At 45.7% G+C, this 17513-nt stretch overlaps 1 protein-coding gene across 2 annotated transcripts in view; it reads left to right on the plus strand.

The window, feature by feature from the left end:
• LOC135915792 (uncharacterized) overlaps positions 1-17513 on the plus strand; it is a 382578-nt gene that overhangs the window by 260719 nt on the left and 104346 nt on the right. The window lies entirely within an intron of this gene.

Consider the following 17513-nt stretch of genomic DNA (forward strand, 5'->3'; position numbering starts at 1 on the left):
ACAAATGAAGATCAGTAGAGTTGTGAACAGTGCTCACAATAAAAATGTACAGGAGTTTACGCGTGTGTGTGTATAATACTTTATGATTATGAGACACCGAGTGTCCGCGGTGTCGTATTCGCGTGCCAACATTTTCTCATCGCGCCAATACACTCGGTACAGCAAAGTCCTACCGCTTTCACCGCTTGAGTGTCAGAATATATGTCAAGAAGCCCAACTATATGCACGAGCGGCGCGTCCACGTTTTCTACGATAGCGTATGTCCATCGACCGTCCGCGCATTGCATGCGTGCCCACACGCAATATTTATTTAAACAAGAAAGAGAGAGAGAGAGAGAGGAAAGGCAAAGATGTTAAGGGCCCACCTTCAGTTTGCTACCCTACGCTGGAAGAAGGGGATAGAGACGAAACGAGAAAGGAGGGGAGAGAAATAGCACTAGTTGGGTGCATAAGGGAAGATGCGCAGCCTTTAGGTCTACATATGGTCACAGAGACCTGTCGACATGAGATACTGCAGGAATAATTTCGGTGCTCTCCTTGCCCAAGGATTCTTATTTCCTCAAATGGTCTGGAGTACTGCCTGTTTAATACTGTGCATATGGGTGCAATAAAACTGGGCTTGTATTCATGAAACAATTAGTACGCAGAAGCTATGAGTTAGTACGCATAGCAGGCGCCTGTCTTTGTCTGCTATATGTTCCCGCTGTGCAGCGCAACACTCTGCAGGCAACTGCCAGGCAAAAACTTTTAAGTGTCCGAACTGTCAAGGGCCCCACGATGCCTCATCAAAGGAATGTCCTAGAGTTAAGCGAGAACTCCATCTTGAAGAAAATGGTGAGGGACCGGTCGACTCATCGTGAAGCAGCTGCTGACGTCAGGCGACGTCGTTCTCGTCGCAGACGCTCATCAAGGAATTCTACTCTCCGCACAAAGAATACGCGTGCCGCACAGCCTCTTGCTGTTGAATCTGCTCCAACCTCAGTGCAGAATGTTTCCAAACCGTGTATAGATAATGGAGCATCTCAGAAGAATGCCGTGGATGAGGAATGGCCACCACTGCCAAGGATAAGCCCTGTGGAAAAACCCCAACAAGGAAAGGCACCACATTGCTCCACCCCTCACCCAGATGAGCTGACAGAGCATGACCGCCGAATTGTTACAATGCTCAAGTCTTTGATACATGCGATTCGCACGCTTGTGGGCAACTCGAATACGCCAACAGCTCGAAGCGCAGTGCAAGTGTTGGATGCCCTGAGCCCAGTGCTTGCAAATCTTGCATAAGCACAATGGCTCTTCCACTGCCTTCATTCCGTGATGAAGTGCGTAGCGCGACGATTTTCCAGTGGAATGCCAGAGGACTTAAATCACGGATTTCATGTTTCCGCCAATACGTTTTCACGCACCAATTTCCTGTAGTGGTAATATGTGAACCGAACGTGTCCAAAGCGCTAAGACTCTCTGGATACGAAGCCTTTATGGCGTCGACGTGCGGGCAATCCAGCAAAGTAATTGTTTACATCCGTACAGAACTGACTTACATTCCCCACTCCGCGCAGCCTCATGATGGAAACCAATACGTGTGTCTCCGCATTACAAAGAATAAAGTGGCCTTCACCCTTATCGGCGCCTACATATCCCCATATAGTCGGTTCGACGGCGACCGATTGCGAGACATCCTGACGGCGACTACTGGACCCTGGATTATCACGGGAGACTTTAATGCTATCACTTGGCTTGGGGAAGCTCCAGAATAGATTCGAGGGGCCGGAAACTTGTGGACTTTGCTTCCGACCATGAACTTAGCATTATGAACGATGGCAGTCCGACGTACTTGCGTGGTTCGAACTACAGCAGTTGCTTAGACTTGACCTTGGTGTCACGGCAACTTGATCAAAATGTTCGATGGTTCTCTGACATCGAGACTCATGGTAGTGACCATATTCCCACCTACTTAAGTATCACTGGATTCGGAAGCTTCTCCTCTTGTACTTCCCGACAAGTATATATAAAGTGGTCAACGTATAAGACAAAGGTGGAAGAGGCATGCAAAGAAGAATTTACCGGCACCATTGAGAATCTTATTACAAGTGTACTGGAATCGTCTAAGTACACATTTACATCCGCTAAAAAACGTACGGATTTTGACATGGAGCTTGAGCGACTTCGAACCATTCGCAGAAGAGCCGAGAGGCGATACAGGCGCACGAAGTCAATTCATGACCTTAGAGTCGCTCGACGTATACAGAAGAAAATCCAACGTCGTATGGACAGGCTGGAGGAACAACGGTGGAAGACGTTCTGCGAATCACTTGACCCCCGCAAGCCACTGTCTATCATATGGAGGACGGTGCGCGGCCTTGGCTCGTCTCCACAGCAACGACACCCATTCTCATCCCTAGCCCTCTATCAAGGCCGCTCACAGGTCGATATAGCCGAAGAGTTCTGTGTGAAGACTGCGGGCAGTGTGGTCACCATCAGTGGCGAAATTCTGGGTGAGGTTCCTGCGACACGCTTCCCAGAATTGAATGTGTCCTTCTCACTTGAGGAATTGGACGCTGCTTTGGCCTCATGCAGGCGTTCATCGTCGCCAGGACCAGACGGCATCACCTACGCTGCTTTATGCCACCTAGGTGAAGATGGCCGAAGCAGACTTCTGGAATGTTATAACCAGTCATGGACTGATGGCGTCGTTCCTGAGCGGTGGAAGTCCAGCCGCTTGATACCACTCCTGAAGCCTGGAAAGTCGCCACTTGACCTAGCGTCCTACCGACCCATTGCGCTGTCCAGCTGTGTTGGGAAGGTCATGGAAAGAATGATTCTCACCCGCCTAGAATGGTATCTTGAGCGCCACAACGTATACCCCGATGCCATGGCTGGTTTTAGAAGAGGCCGTTCCTCTATTGACAACGTCATCGATCTAGTCACGTCTGTACAACAAGAAAAACACCACAAGCGTATACCGGTTGCACTATTCCTCGACGTGAAAAGCGCCTACGACAATGTAACGCATGAAGCCATCCTTGATGCCCTGGAAAATAATGGAATTGGTGGACGCATGTTTCGGTGGATTCGGAGCTATCTATTGAAAAGATCCTTCTTTGTGCACAGTGCAGATGGCCGAACTACTGACCATTACACTTATCGTGGCGTCCCTCAGGGTGGGGTTCTTAGCCCCACTTTGTTCAACCTTGCAATCCTTGGCCTTGCCGACGTTCTACCGCATACAGTAAACCTCTCAATATACGCTGACGACGTATGCATATGGGCCTCGGCAGTTACACGTCTCCAGGTGCGTGCACGGCTCCAAAAAGCAGTGACTCTAACATCATCGTACCTGCGTGCGCAAGGCCTAAGCATTTCGACCGAGAAGTGCGCCTTAGTCGCCTTTACCCACAAGCCCATGACCTGGTACCCCATTTCTATTGACCACCAACCAATTTCGTACGCAAAAACTCACCGATTCCTAGGCGTTATTATAGACAGAGACCTTTCATAGAGCCCCCACATCTCATACTTGAAGAAGAGGCTTACTTCTATCTCCCATATACTAAGGTTTCTTGCCGGTAAAACGTGGGGCACATCCGTGGCATCTATGCTTCAACTATACAGGACGCTCTTCCTAGGATACTTGCGATACAGCACACCAGTGCTGTCCAATGCTAACAAAACTAGCATCCATGTCCTACACAGCATTCAAGGCCAAGCCCTTCGAACATGTCTGGGGCTACCTCGAAATGCTTCAACCGTGGCAACAATTGCCATCGCGAGAGACAACCTAATAAGGACCTATATAGATATCGACACACTCCGGGCGCATGTTCGCCATATATCCAGAGTCCCTGACCACCATCTCGCTCACTTGCCTGAGAAAAGACCCAAGGCAGCGTTCTCCAGATCGATTGCGGCTAACCGGCACTCTTTGTCTTTGAGGCACTCACCCGCAACAAGAACGCCATCGCCTATGTGGTGCTTGAAGAAGCCTCCTGTGTACCTTGCTGTTCCAGGAATAGTGAAGAAAGCTAGCCTGACCACCGCGGCTCTCAAGCAGATCACATTGGAACTTCTGCATTTTTCATATGCTAACCGAATTCATGTTTACACGGATGGTTCCGTGTCGGAAAATTCTACGGGCGCCGTTGTTCTACCATCTCAATCGGTCGTCATCAAGTTCAAAACTTCTCACGTAACGACATCTACAGGTTCTGAACTGGCCGCTCTTCGCGCTGCTGTCGAATACATTGAAAAAGAACCGCCCAACAAATGGGCAATATTTTGTGACTCGAAAGCAGCCCTCCAGAGCTTGCGAAGCTTACGACGTGGCAATTATGAACAGCTGGTGTCACAAATCAACGAAACCTGCCATTGCGCATCTGAACGAGGACATGACATCATATTTCAGTGGCTGCCGGGACACTGTGGCATCGTTGGTAATCACCTCGCCGATGACGCTGCCCGACGTGCCCAGGCTGGCTCACCGACAGTCCTTATACCTTTATCCAGAGTCGACGCTGCAAGAGAGCTTCGCAGTCTTGCTCGTGCAATCACGTTAGGTTGCTGGCATACACCACAGAACTCTAAGTGTCGTTTACACAGTCTCGACCCATCACCAAAACTTACATTACCAGCGAACCTTCCACGACGTGACGCAACACTGCTGTGTCGGCTGTGGGTAGGAGTAGCATTCACCAACTCCTACAGCTACCGCATTGGAATGGCGGATTCACCAATGTGCGCTAAGTGCAAGTGTGAAGAGACCATCAGTCACCTTCTGTGCCACTGTTCTCGCTTCGATAATCAACGTGAGACTCTCCAGTGTGCATTAAATAGACTGGATGACAGGCCATTCACGGAAGCGAAGATCTTGAGTGCGATGCTCCAACTCTATAACGCACTGTTCCTCGGTCTCCTGCGCTATAGCTTACCTGTACTGGGTGGGACCGGCAAGACCAACCTCCGTGCCCTCCAATCTGTACAAGCTCAAGCTCTGCGAATTTGCCTTGGTCTTCCCAGATGTGCGTCCACGGCAGCAACAATAGCCATCGCGCATGACCACCCCATCAACACGTATCTTCAAGTCGACACTTTAAGGATGCATATCAGGCACTTCGCCCGACTTCCATCGCATCATCTCGCCTCCCTTCCTGCCGCTCGACCTCGTTCAGCGCTTAGCAAGATTATTGCTGCCAACCATGGAATTTTACCATCAAACTTCACGCCTGCAGCACGACCATCTCAACCGCTGTGGTGCCTCCATCCACTCCAGGCTCTTCTTGTTATTCCCGGTATCAAAAGGAAAACAGAGATGTCAACTTTTGCCCTCAGACAAACCGTGCTTTCAATGCTACATGAACAGCACAGAGGACGCATCCATGTTTACACAGACGGTTCTGTATCCTCTAATAGTTCAGCTGGAGCAGTGGTGATTCCCACAGAGTGCGTCACCCTCAAGTTCAAGACATCTCACATTACATCATCGACGGCTGCAGAACTCGCAGCTATCCGTGCTGCTCTGGAGTTCATTGCTCAGAAATCATCACATTCATGGTCCATCTTATGTGACTCAAAGGCAGCTCTTCAGTGTCTGATGTCCCCTTTCAACCATGGACCAAATGAGCAACTAGTCGCAGACATCCGACTACTCCACCATCACGCAATCAACAAGGGACACAACATCATCTACCAGTGGATACCGGGTCACTGTGGAATTTCAGGAAATGACAGTGCGGATGACGCTGCCCGGTCGGCTCATGATGGCGCCCAGATTATACCCATACCGCTGTCAAGAACAGATGCAGCAACAAGTCTTCGCTCCCTCGCCCGTGAGCTTACACAGAATCTGTGGAACACCAGTGAATTCACGAACGCACGTCTCCACAAATTGCATCCACGTCTGCAACTCCGCCTACCACCAGGGTTGCCACGAGCGGAAGCAACACTTCTGTGCCGCCTGTGGCTCGGCGTGGCATTCACGAACTCATATTCATTCCGAATTGGAATGGCCGACAGCCCTACTTGTGACACCTGCGGCTGCGAGGAGACGATTGAACACCTCCTTTGTGACTGTCCCCGTTACGCAGTGCGAAGAACAGTGCTCGTGACCACTCTCGCAAAACTGGACAATCGCCCCTTTACAGAGGAAAAAGCTCTAGGACATTGGTCCAGACGGGCTTCGGCATTCAAGGCCTTAAGGGCTTTGTTGAAGTTTTTAAGGACATGTGAATTGTGCGACCGCCTTTGAACGTTGTAGAGCGTAGTTTCTCGTTACTGTGTGAATTTTTTTTATTTTTATTTTTTTTTTCCTTTTCTTCTTCTTTCTCCTTTTATTCCCTTTACCCCTTTCCCAAGCACAGGGTAGCCAGCCGGTACTTACACTGGCTAACCTCCCTGTCTTTCCTCTCCTTTGCCTCCTCCTCCTTGGGAGCCTGGCCTCACAGCTCATTGGCCCAGAAAGTAGTTAGAGCGCTTTTTCGCTACCTGAAGGCAACGGACTTGAGTGCCCGACTATAGACAACCTACACTTAAGTTCTCTCTCTTTCTCTTTCACTCCCCATTCCCCTCCCCACGCGTAGGGTAGCAAACTGGACTCAGTCTGGTTAACCTCCCTGCCTTTCCGTCTTCCCTTCTCTCTCTCTCTCTCTCTCTGTCTTTAAACACATAGACGTAGAAGCCAAGGCGGCCAGCCAATGTAGAACATTTCTTATTAACGAAGCGTTTCACAAGATCTACCCAGTGCTTTCAAGTTCACGCTTTAATGCATCCACAAAACGAAATTAATTTCGTGCAACGCTGGACAATTGTTACAGCTAATCAGAAAGATTCTGGCGAAATCCACCTAACCTGCCGGTAGAAAAAGTGCGACATTTGTCTAAGAAAAGAAAGGACCCAGCGGACTACAAGAAAGCTACGAAGCACGGAACACATCCGCCTCGACGCATCCTTCTAGGACGGAGTGATCTCTATAACAACTGTCGCCGCTAGAAATTGGCATGGTCCTCACGTCGGACAAGTTTTCTTGACGTTACTGTTCTTTTATTTGTTTCGGAGAAATTAGATGACGGAGAGCAGTTCCAAAATGGAAACAGCATTGTCGCGGGGTTTTTGCGGTTCGCCTTTCCATTGTGCTTGTTTTCTGCCGGAGGAGGACTTCCGCCGGAACCATTTGTAACGACCACGCCAGCTGGGACGCTAGCTGCGCTTGTTCCAAGTAGTCTTCTTCCTCCTCTTGCGGAAGAACAGCGCGTAAAGGATTGGTCGGTGTTCTGACAGCAGCCAGCCAGCGCGCGCGAAGCAAACGTACAGCTCAATTGGAGGCTGGACGAGACCTTCGTTCTCGTGATTTACTTGATTTCCGCAACAACAGTTCGTCGACTAATTTGCCCCCGGAATGCCTGGGAGGACAAAAATGGAGGAATGCTAACACAATGCAGCGCAAACGTAAGCTTCGTTACTGACACCAACATGACAAGAATAGAAACAGCGTGGGCTTCATTTAAAAAATTGGTGCAGATTAAGCATTTCCCAATGCAGGGCACGCCTTTCTAAACGATAATCAATCGTGAATTTTAACAATAAAAATCACGAAACTTGTTATAATTATAAACAATAGTAACTTAGCGGTACTTTCTCCAGCTGGAAAGCTGGAGAAATACTGTCACAAGTACAGCAGGCAACAAGGGTATCATTTTGTTCTGTAGTGATAATAGATTCATGCAGGAGAGTGTGTTCTTTCACCAACTACACAGGTGTCTGTAAGGCAGACCCGGCCCACTCACACGATGCTCAAAGCAATTGGGCAAACGCTTTGGAAGATGCATATTAGAGAAGTTTTGTTTAAACACAAACAAGTACTCCTACTTTTATTTTTTTATTGCATTCCTGTGGGGGAGACATGAGCAAGAACGTTGCACCAGACGAGACAGTGACACACAAAAGACAGACCACGATGAGCCTCCTTCGTTTTTTTTTCTGTGCTTGAACTAAGCGCTCAAATCTTCCATGTATGGAGAAACGGAGAGACGTACGCCTTTTTAAGTGGCGCCAGCGACTTTTTTCACATGAGTACGTGCTAGTTATGAACCTCAAAAGACCCTTCTATAAATAACCTTAATGAATGGAAAGGAATTATCTCTATGTTATCAAGCGCTAATACTTGTGTCATTGAGAGCGTAACAGCCTTCTCTTTCTTACATCCATATGTCTTGCTGTCCATTAATGGGCGTTTCATTTGTTCCAATAAGCTAAAAACAAGAGTAACCAGAGCGTTCTTGAAAATCTTCAAGCTTTTCGCGGTCACAAATTAATGCAACCAAGCAGTCCCTGACACGCCAAGAGATTAAACAGGTGGTAGCTTTTTTCGTCAAGAGCCGGACAAACAGAAGATCAACATGTTGACCTGGCTGGCGCATGTGAAGGGGCAAATGGGGACGACACATATGGGCATATGCCATTTCTCCCGTGTCTTTTTTTAAATTATCACAACGGATTTAGAGCACTAAAAGTGAATCCGATTCCACTCAATATTTGTCTACAAAATATATCATGCAGGTCAGGTTCATATTCACAAATGTTTTACATTTTGATACAAGCACCACAAAAGGGTAAATAACTCAACCAGTAATTCAAGGGTCGAACATTTCATCCTTTTTCCCGTGTTTTACTTAATGCCGTATACAATAGAGCAAGCGCTTTCCAACTTCAGCAGCAACCAAATATCTCCCTAAATATGTCAGCAGAAGTCAGTAAACTTGCTATAGTTATTACCAATATTTGGCTCGAGAACAGAATGTTTCCTTTTGAGGAATATTGAAACTGTAACAAAATATATGCTATGTATGAAACAAGCAGAGTCATCGCTGTGACCGCTCCACTCAGAAGTGCATGCGTTTGAGCGGTAAGAACGTCTGTCCGAGACGTTATTCAATGCTTTGTTACCGCTTGCGGGCTACAGGGGACATCTGTTCTTCACCCAAAGGTCATACAAATGTGTTATTCCGCCCACGTATTCACCGGCTGGAGCGCATTCGTCAGTTAGGGCTACCATCGATCCTCAGCCAGCGGACGAATGGGTGTGGGACGAGGAGAAACAAAAACGAAAGAACGCAGTCGTTTCTGTAAAAATTCATCGGTCAACAAAGAACCCAGGCGTGGCGACCCGGCGCGCGTTTTTGGAACTCTCCCTTTTTTTTCCTGTGGTCAAGGAAGACAGTGCGAAGAAATCAAGACTTTAAACGCAGCTTGTACTACGTGTTTGTGAAGCATGGCCTTGAAACGAAGGTAAAAGTGGGGGCTGTTTGGCAAAACCTTCAATGCCGTGGCGGCATACCATTCAACGCTTGACAACATTAAAATGCACGATAGATTAAAGAATCTTTCGTAAACGTATGTGTCGGCTCAGCTTTCTTTTATAGTTCAATGCTATGAGATGATAATGGAGCAGTCCATCGGAAATGAATAGCTAGATAATTTTCTTTCGTGAATATTGTCTGTGTAGACTCCGAAACGTTACTGTTGTTCTGGTTAGCAAATAAACAAACAAAACAAGGTATGAAGAAAAGACTTATCATCCCTGCCGATGTTGTCGAAGTTATTGTGTATACCACTCCGTTTTCAGCTTGAATCGACGTTAACAGAATTTGGACGTATACCCATTAGCAACACTATTTCATGTATCGCTGGGGCAATATAGTGCTGTTTTACAACTATCGCATCATTTCTTCGCATTATTGACGAAACTACTCTTTCGTTATTTTAATTAGATTAAGCAAGCTTTTGTAATAAACATTTTTAAAGTTCTACCTGCCTCTGTACCTGATTGATTGATTGATTGATTGATTGATTGATTGATTGATTGATTGATTGATTGATTGATTGATTGATTGATTGATTGATTGATTGATTGACAGGAAAGTGTGGAAGACTTCGCAAAGAAAGCTTCGCTTTTATATGGGCGAACGCCATTTCAGCCATGAACTTGTTGCAAGGCGCCAGCGCGAACAGCAAACCACGAAGTTGCAGTGTACTTCAGCGTTAAAATAACCTCCCGCACTTGGCTTATTGCGCGCGTGCTTTTCAGCGCGCACGTGGTTTGTAGTGTGCGCCACGCAGACATGCAGTGCTGACGTCAACGCCTGTACTTCGGAGGCAGCAGCAGGCAATATGTTCACGCAAAGTAGCCTCTGCGAGATGCAGCGGTTGCTGCAATCACCCTGCGCTGATCCTTCCGCGTTACCCTCTTAAACAAACAGTTGTCTTGAAGTGCCTTCAAATCCTTGTCGTCATCACTATGCCGCTGTCGTTCTTGTCGCTGTTTTCATTGTGTCAACATTGTCTTGTCTTCAGCATGGGGGAGTAAACACGGTTGCATAAAATGAGTTCTTGGTTGCAGAAATTTTGGAAAGCGGCTATTTTATTTTTTCGCCTCCTGATCCAAGGGTTCTTATTTCAGCCTTTCACCCGGCAACATCGATTTCCATTGATCCTTTTTTATTCCTCTGTGCGTAAAGCACGCACAAAGCAAATATAAGCAAGAACTCGTACACTTTGTTGCGAGGCCTTTTAGAGGGAGGTGTGGCCCCGACTCGTAAAATGTTTGTATAAACATTTAAGTTCAGCAAGGACGCCAGAGCACTTTAACATGTAACGGCAGTAAGGGAACACTGTGCGTTTTCGTATTTCTTAATCTGAAATTTTTTAATCAGTGGTTTACAAAAACAATATAAAAAACGCCCACACAAATGTCTAACCTTCTCAAAGCGCTCATGCGCATGGCTTTTAAACAACCACATTTCCCTGGGTTCCAAAGCAGGATGGGGCTGGCTATGCTGAGGATACGATTACTACTCAGAAGATAAAGCACGGTTTTCGATGCTAATTCACGCGCGGCAGAAGTGTCCTATTTCGCTCAAGCTTCATCATAAAAGCCTTCGTCCGTCAGTCAGGCGCGTCGACAAGAGAGGAGCTTAAAGAAAAGAAGCAGATGCGTAACGTCTTTTTGTTTCAGAGTTTGGCCTTTGAGGTTTTGCAATGCAAGAGAGAGAGCGCCAGTAAAAAGCGTGCTTTCGAGGGGGCGCGTTTTGCAAATCGATCAATACGAGTACCGCACGGAAAGAGCGAGATTTTGAATGACTCAGCGCAGATCTCACGAATACCGCATCGTTTATCTTCATGCGTAACTTCTTGCATCCTACTCAGCTACTTCTTTTTCTCGTTTTGTTCGCTTTTTTATTTTGTGCTTTATCTCTAGTCTACCAGCACATATCCTACTAAGTGTAGTTTTCAAGCTGATGGGAGAGCGAAACCTCCACATCTCTACAAGAAATTTCCGACCGAGGCATGGGTCACAAATGTTCCGCGCAATGCAGCGTGAATAAGTTCTCTGTATCTATATACGTGTATGCGTGCGTCATGGATTCGTCATATGCCATCCAAAGTCGTTTAACATGTATATAAAACACGTGGCACCACACCAGTTGTACAGATTTGTCTACGAGTGCAGCAAAAACAAAGAACACAAAGTACAAGAACACGACAGCATATTCAATGCAAACTTCAGTGTCTACAGATAGCTGTCGTTCCAAGCGAAGGGAAACTTTGTGTGCATGAGGTACAGGCATTCATAAGGAGAACACAAAAGTCCGCAGAACGTCCAAGTGCGGTGCACGTAAAAGAGACATACGTGAGTTCTCCATTTTTGCGAGAAGTGCTGCCACACATGGCGCAGGCCTCGTGGGATATTCTGAGGACAGGACGAATATCTGCTTGACAGCGCTAAAAGACACACAGATACCAGTCATGTGGAGTTAACAAACAATGCAACCTTGCAATACATGCACTCGCGCGTGGAAGTGCAGGGCACATCTGATTCTTCTAAGCTTTCCGCCAGGAAACCCTGTCGCGCGACGCACACAGTCAATTTTTTAATAATTCTATCCAATTCTTATCCAATCCAATCCAATTCTTTCTAAATGAAGTGCAAATGGCCGATAAATAGATGGAATTGGTGATTGTAGGGCTTTATGATGTCTGCATATTGACTTGTTTGTAGTTTATCGAGCGTGTCCTTGGAGACAACATGACATATTCTCGCAAATATTTGGGAGGCGCCACCTATGGCAGCCAATGGAACATTCGCTGGGCCAACCACCCTTTTCTTTTTTATTGATGTGGTATTAGGAGATGCTAGCGCACAACATAAGACGCCGGCTACTCCTCAGCTCTTAAATGAGTCTAGCCTGCAACATACAGGGTTCAAGATAGCATATCAAATAACGTTTTCGTACAAGCACCAGAAATTATCAAGCAACGTTTGCGCAGTAACACTATGACATAAGAAATACATGGTACATACAATATACAAGTTAACTCCACAGTTCTGTAGAAGAAAGTATCAGAAAGGAAAATGATACTGTTGCCTAATAATAGTCTCTAGTCAGCGTGCGGTGCATATCGTGTAAATGCATTATCACGCATAGTCACGCATATATAGTTTCCCTATGGTACTTTTGGCCACATGTTCAGCACTCTTTCCTTCACCCGTCCTAACAAATATTTTGCGACCTGATAAAAATTCAGAAATCCATCGCAAGTACCTGCCAAACATTCCGAGTTGCAACTTAGCAGAACATGAACGTGAATAACAATGTCAAATGCCCTCTTGATGTCTAGGAATACTGCTATCGTCAAGTTTCCACGTGCACATATGTGTTCCGCACAGGTTACTATATCCAGTATTACATCCATTGTGCATCTATATTTTCTAACACCTGCTGAGTAGTTTGACAACAAATCCGTTTCATTCCACCACCATTGACGTCACGCGTCAATAATTTTCTCCATTATTTTTCATAGCAACTTGCCAAACTAATTCGGCGGAAGAATTCAAGGCACAAGGGCGTCTTACCCGGCTTTAAAATTGGGATGATTCGAGTGACTTTTCAAGAGTCAAGTACAGTTTCTACTATTCATAGATTATTATAGATGTCTAAGAGAGCATTTGTACCAGTCAGTCCAAGGTTTCTTAGCATATTGTACGTAATGCCGTCCAGCTCAGCGGCAAACCTTTGGCGACATGATGCGATTGCACATTGAAGCTCGCTTGATGTGAAACCTTGATCTAATTTAAGATGTTGTGCCCAATAGCAAGCAGTACTTCTTAGCTTACACTAATGAATTATCAAATTCTGCACATTGTGATGAAAACGCAGGTCTGTAAATAAGCTCACAAAATTCATCTGCAGCTATTATCTCACACGTGTGCCGAGCAACAGCGAGAACACGAAATGGACTCTCTGTGTTACAGGTCCGCTTAAAGAACTAATTGCTAGAAAACTTCGTAGGAAAAATGTGTGAGGAGAAAGTGTGTGGCAGAAATCGCACCAGCAACGTTTTCCTAAATTTTCCATGCGTCTGCGCATTACATTGTGAATTCACTGAGGGTTTTTGTATGCTTCGTAACTTCCGTTCCGTCGGTACGCTCTTACGGATTGGCGTATCATGGCTCTTAGGTGTTCATACTCTCCGTCAACTGAAGCATAATCTTTTGGAATTCCGACCTTCTTTGTTCATATGCTCACATTATCTTGCAACAATTCAGTAATTCTTTCAACCGTTGTATATTGATGAATTTGATCCATTAGGCGGTACCGAAAAGCTTTCCAGTTGATTAGTCTGCTGTAACACCTGATATCATTGTACATGCTAGGGTGATTTACAAGGATGGGAAAATGATCACTTGCGCTCGTTTCCATATCTGTTGTCCATTCCACACCAATCACTAGATCTTCTGAAGACAGGGTAACATCTGTGCAGCTTGAATAATTATATCAACGAAGAAATGGTGATCCATCGTTTAAAACAGTCAAGCTGCATTTATCTATGGCACACTAAATAGCATTACCACGTGCATCACAATGATCACTGCCCAGATAATATTGTGTGTATTGAAGTCTCCACATATAAATACATTAAAATGAGCTATTTTGAATATATCCACTAGCGCTTCTACGGCAATATGGTTTGATGGTTGTAGATACAGAGTAATAACTGTTAGGCACAGCTTACCAAAGGACACTTTAAATGCGATGAAATCCGGAAAGTCTGAATCACTGGACTGAATGTGATAAGATGGTAAGTCCCTTCTTACGCATGGGAGCACTCTGCTAACAGCACCATGACGAGAAGTCTTGCATATCACATAATTCTAGAGGCGAAAATCGTCATTGATTTCCGCCTCTTGAATTCAAAGTATTGGAAAGTTGTATTGTACAAGCCGTTTACGAAAGTCAGCCCACTTCCTTCGAAGACTGTTGGCATTCCACTGAAATATGCAGACATTTTTGTAGCGGTTATTCTTGTGCTGCTTGTCGCTGATTTTGCCCTGATTGCTGGCACAATAGTGCTTCCTGAGGCAACAAGGGTTTCACAGATACTACCATCTGACACTATGATAACTAAGCATTGCGAATATTACTGCCATGTTTTAATTTGCTGGAGTACATTCCTCCAGATCCAGGAGAATCGAAGCATTACTCACAAGGCTACGTTGCCATATAGGCAGACAAATATTCCACTTCGCGTCCTTTGTCTGGTGCCTTCATGACTACATGTGCTGATCCTCTGATGAAGTTTAAACTATACAAATCGTCCTGCCACCGCATCCCTCATGAAAACAGCTGTTATTGAAAATCCGCTTCGATGAACATCGCTTTGTTTGAACACCCTCGTTATAATTCCTTCCGGAACCTCTACCACCGTAACAAGTATGTTCTCGCTGCTGTTCTGAATTGTTTTGATTCATCGCGGTAACTTTGCCAAACTTTGTTTCTTTAACATTTGTTTTCTGATGCTTCGTTCGCCTTTCTGCGGTGCAAACTTGGTTTACTGTCGAAAGAAGCTAGAGCAAACAAAAAAAAAAACAACTCACGAAGGAAGCAAAGGCAGACAAGCGCTACTTAATCAAGCGAGAAGAAAAAAAAAATGATAAATTTTTTTTCTTCCTGCATTGTCTGGACCCCGGGACACGAATGCTTGGTGGGAAACCAAGCGTCTCACGTCGCTGCCTGTAAACATTTCCCCCGGGCAACCCCACCGTCAGAGCAAGACGAAATGATACAAAAAAATATTACAACGTTCTAGGACATTACAAGAAAAACAGGAGGGAATATCCGCACTCACACATCAAGCTTAACAGAGACGAAGCCTTCATAATATGCCGACTTCAGTTGGGCAATTACCTCCACGGCACTCCAGTACACGGGATGTACCCGTCATCATTTACAAGAGAATGCCAATTCTGCAATACACCAAACACGCTTTACCACATGGTCTGGGAATGCAAAAAGAACCCGTGGATAGTGGATATTCAAGCAGCAACAGAAGACCAACAGCAACAGAAGACCACAGCTGACAAGCCCAAACCGGAGGACCAACTACTGCTGCTGAGCAGGGCCAGGCTATCAGCACCGGCCCACGACTACCTGGAACAATGTGGCCGCCCACTTTCGAGCATGAACAGCTTGATCCCGTAAATAAATTTTATTCACAGACTTTCCGTGTGAGTTGTATTTTTGTTTGTGCATATGTCCTCGTCAGCAACGCAAGACCAACTAACCCAACATTTAATTGTTCTAAACTTGGCGTTCTTTAATCAATTTTTACGGCACCTGTTTTCTTTTCTTCCTATTTTCCGACCTTTCGTTTACATCACCCGATTCATGGCCTATGTCCACTTCACTCAAGAACAACGATAACATCAACTGCTATCTTATTCGTTTGATCGCAACAGACTCAATGAAGCACTATCGGGCAGCTCTTGCGCAATGTACGCAATTGGTAAACAAGGATATCGGACGGAAAAGGGTGAATTGCTCTCTGCTGAAGGCGCCACTCTGTCGCGGCCATGGGTCGGAAGAGTGGCTTGGCACCCTGCCAATACACCCAGAAAAAATGAAGAAAAATGACCTTGAACTCAATATCGGTATTTCGATGAGCAGGACACTTGACCCGGAAGGCGAAATGGGAGCATGGCTAGTGGTTATAATTAGAGAAGAGAAAATGTTGTAGGGCGGAAGGTTGCAATGGCGGCTCGTCGATTGTCCATATGGAAATACTTGTGTAGCACAAATAATTCTATAGCACAAAAATAACACGTGAACACAGAGGTGCGGTGCTACACTTAGTTCAAGTAAGTTAAGTTTGTCCTACAAGTAAGGAGTGACACACTAGCCTTTCTCGAAAATTATTGCCCTAAAATGAACACCATCTTTGAAAGTTCCTGTGATAAAAAAAGAAAACAAAACATTTCTAGACTGCCTTCATTAATTCCCTTATAATTTTCAGGTATGAACGAAGGGTACAGTCGTGTGTCTGTGTTCATGTACCCGCCTTGTGTCCTTGTCTTCTTTGCGCTACGCAAGCATTCCCCGATTGCGACAACCCGTCATTACGTGTTCGCAACGCGTACGTTATATCTTTACAATCTTGACAGTATGGTGTCTAAAAGTGAGACTGGCTTTGTTTGGCACAGGGATGTCACTATTTGTATGGTTTGTACTTTGCCACAATTTGCATTGATAAATTGTTTTTTTTTTACTTACATCGCCTTACAAACATAACTGTTCACAGGCTACCAGCGTTGTATTGAATTGTTCTTTTCTTCGATTATATAAAAGTTGTTTTTATCCTGACGATCATCATGGCCCTTGAACTAGCAATAAGAAAGAAACACTTCAAGCGCAGAATCATCTGTGTAAGGAATTGAGCTATGTTATATCAAGTGTGCATTATAATGAAAACTTCTCATGCGCAATCTTTTATACGGAAGCGTTATATGTAATTATTATCAGCAGGAAGAGGAAGACATCACCAGATCTGCAAGGCTTTGCGGTCACGAATCTTTGCAGTCACGCTATTTTACAGTCGCAAAACTACAACTTAGTCCACGAAGCGCCGCGAACACGATGCAGTATTTCTCCCGATGATTAGCTCTCTGCACAATACAGTAATGAAAAGCATTCCATTATTTTAATGAAACCATGCTGGTGGAAGAAAGCCTCTGCGAATTTCATGAATACTACGTTTCATGAAAGCAGAAAAGTAACATAGCGAGCTGGGGCCGTGATAAATGCGGTGTCTTCAACTAGTTGGCAGCATGGTCAAAGTGGGCGAGAACAGATTGGGCGGAAACGCCAACCAAACACGGGAGACCGCTGCAATGAGTTCAACCTTCAACCATTGACCTGTCGGCGGACGCCTCGGCAGCCGCTTCTTTCATGCCACTCGCAGTGAAAGAAGAGGGCCACGTGCATCTGCGGTAACAGAGGCTGCAGCATCACAGTTGTAAAGCCTCAACGCGTGAACGCTCATCGAATTCGCACGGCGAAGGCGCACCCGGCATCTCCCAGCATGTTGAAATGGCGGTCACGTCCGGGACGCTGTGTGCGCAACGTCTTCTTCTCGTGAAACTGGAACCGGTGGTGCAATACCGAGGTTCACACTTCCATTTTCGCAGCCTCGGT

This window comes from Dermacentor albipictus, chromosome 4 (assembly GCF_038994185.2).
Source record: "Dermacentor albipictus isolate Rhodes 1998 colony chromosome 4, USDA_Dalb.pri_finalv2, whole genome shotgun sequence".
Taxonomy (NCBI): Eukaryota; Metazoa; Arthropoda; class Arachnida; order Ixodida; family Ixodidae; genus Dermacentor; species Dermacentor albipictus.